This window comes from Octodon degus, unplaced genomic scaffold, assembly GCF_000260255.1.
Source record: "Octodon degus isolate 3935 unplaced genomic scaffold, OctDeg1.0 scaffold00331, whole genome shotgun sequence".
NCBI lineage: Eukaryota > Metazoa > Chordata > Mammalia > Rodentia > Octodontidae > Octodon > Octodon degus.
Genome location: NW_004524907.1, coordinates 323,563 through 326,645, shown reverse-complemented (window position 1 = coordinate 326,645; position 3,083 = coordinate 323,563).

Genomic DNA, 3,083 nt, shown 5'->3' with positions numbered 1-3,083 from the left:
TTTGATTTCATCTCTCTTGTGCTTTGGACTTGTCCTAGAGGTTTGGGGTTGCATTTTGCTTCCGCATCTTGTCATTTTTTATTTTCTCTTATTTTATTTTGTTTTTTGTGTTACCCTAAAGTTTTTTTGTTGTTGTTGTTTTCTTTCTGTCTCAGCCCACCCTGAGGAAAGGGCTGGCATGGTATGTGGTGCTCAGGACCTAACCACAATCCTCTGTGCCTGCCTAAGCTTGCCTAAGCAAAGGCTTTAGACTGCTGAGCTATCGCCAACCCTTGCTTTCTGTGTTGATGCCTGCAGATTTCTTATGATGGATAGCTTTGTCACTAGTATCAAGGCTCCCCAGGAAATGTCTATTCTTCAGAGATATGTTCTAGGTATAGGTGGTTCTTTGTCTTTAATCTATCCCAAAAGCCTATCTTCCCAATATCTCAAGGATGAGAAATTGCTGTCTATTTGGCTCAGCACCCAGTCCTTTGATATAGTACTATGGTGATGGTTATAACTCCAGACAATCAGAGTCTTGTCCTACAAGTGAGAAAAACTAATTATAATATGTATGATATACTGGCTAGAGTAGTAAAATTAACAAATAACAGTAGCACCAAGCACAGCCTAGCAACTGACAAATTGTGGTAACTATCAATTTGTTATCTTCAATCACTGGAGCAAGCTCTACGGTTATATAACAAAATCCAACATATACCAGGAATTTGTATGCAATGCATTTTCCCTTGGTAGAATGATTTTACCCTGTGTGTAGGGGATTTAAGAAAGACAGAGGACAAAACAGAGTGAGATGAATGAGAAATGTAGTTGTATCAAGGCTGGAGAGTAAATGCTGGGAGTTAAGCAAGCTAGAAAATTGGTCAAATGTATGTAAGCCAGACTAGGCCTCAGTGCCTAAAGCAAACAAGCCCCCTCAGTCCTGAGACAAAAATCCTGTCTGGTTAATGTCATCTATTAGTCACTAGGCAACCTTGTGTCCCTTGTTACTAACTTTGCAGGAGTCATGTCACCAACCAAGCAGAAGAGTCATCACCTAACCCAGCTTTGTCTTTTTGTCTGTCATTTCCTCATTCTTGCTGCCATTGCTTCCCAGGTAGAATGGATCACACTGAGACTCACGGATCTTTACAAGTAAAGGATGATTACTCAAGTTTTGGGAAACCAGAGAAGAGTATAGGAGAGAAAGAATGAAAAAGAAAGGAAAAAATATGAGGTTAACCAGAAAGAAACAGTGTTCATTCATATGAAAATATCATAAAATCTAGAGTAATAAGTGAGGGAAAAGAGAAAGAAGATGAATAGAACAAAGCAAAAATAAAGGTAAGAAACTAAATTTTAAAAAAGAAACTCAGGGCTGGTGAGATGGCTCAGTGGTCTAAAGCACCTACTTAGAGCAAGCTTAGCAAAGCACAGGGACCGCAGTTCAATCCCCCAGCACCACATGCCAGCCAGCCCTGCCCCCTGGTGGGCTGAGCTGGCCACACACACACACACACACAAATAAATAAAGAAAGAAAGAAACTCAATCATACAGAAAAGGGAGAACCAATCAAGCATAGAAAAAAAAAAATGTTTCTCTAGTGTCCACTATTGTGTGATAGCGTCCAAATAAGATCTTAGAAGTATGTTGCACAATTGCCATAGGACTTCTGTGGGGGTGGGCTGACCTTGTCCTCTGGGTATGAGATCTGGGACGGTCTTCAGCTGACAATGTTCTGGAAGCCCACTTCTCTTTATTGTGATTGTCTCTGCAGTGCTCTGCCGGTTGCTGTGGTACCTTTGGGTAGGGAAATCCCGCAGTTTCTCCCAGACCCATATACACTTGGCTCCTTCTGGATCTTATACAGCTTCCTCTTCTACACACCACTAATTCCTGTTACATAATTACACACTGGTTATAGGGTGAGTGGAGTACCCTCATCCTGCCATAGGCCAAGGCTGTTTGCCTGCTTGCTAGGTCAAAGACACTCTGCTGGTCACAGCCCAGGGGCTCACTCCCAGTTCTCTGTACTTGAAGCTAAGGCTGACTTTTTGCAGCTACTAGAGTGGGGTTTGGTTGGTCCCACTCGTCCTCCCTGCAGAATCACCCTCCCCCCCAGTGTGCTTCCCACCTGCCCACAGTCTACTGTGAGTGAAAGTGACCCAGGACTATTTTGCTGCGGGAGTTCACCCCAAACCTTTTGAAACAGAAGCCCCCCCCATTCTGTTCCATGTGTCTGTGCGCTGGAGCATACCACTGGTTCATCTCACTCACCAACCACTAGATATGCGGGGCTCCTTGGGAAACAGTGTCTTGTATTCTTGCTACTTCCAATATTTTGCTGCCTCCTTCACCCACTATGCCACCAGGCCAACTGCCATATAGCTGGGACCCCTCAAGATATTTCTTCCACCTCCTTTTCTAATTTATTCTTTGACACATTGCTTCTTCTTCTTCTTTTTTTTTTTATTTGTTTATTTTGTGTGTGTGTGGCCAGCTCAGCCCACCAGGGGGCGGGGCTGGCTGGCATGTGGTGCTGGGGAACTGAACCACGGTCTCTGTGTTTTGTTTAGCTTAGCTTGTTCTAAGTAGGTGCCTTAGACCACTGAGCCATCTCACCAGCCCCGACACATTGCTTCTTAAGGAACATGTTTAACTACCACAAATTTTCTGAATTTCTCCCCATTACTTTCCAGTTTCATGCCATTGTGGTTAGAAAAGTACTTTATATGATTTTAATCTTAAATTTAAGACTTGTTTTAAGACCTAGTATGATTTATCTTAGAGCATGTTCCACATACAATTTTGAAGAATGTGTGCCCCATTTCTGTTGGATGCAATGCTCTAAATATGTCTACCAGGTGTACTCGTGTTGCCTTATTGACTTTCTGGCTAGATGAGTTAGCCATTATTGAAAGTGGGTATTGAGGTCTCCTATTACTGTGTTACATTATACTTCCTCAGGTCTATTACTATTTGTGTTACATGTTTAGGTGCTTTGCTGTTGGGCACACATATTTTTATAATTATTAAATATTCTTTTTTTAAAAAAATATTTATTTATTTATTTATTTATTTGTGTGTGTGTGTGTGTGTG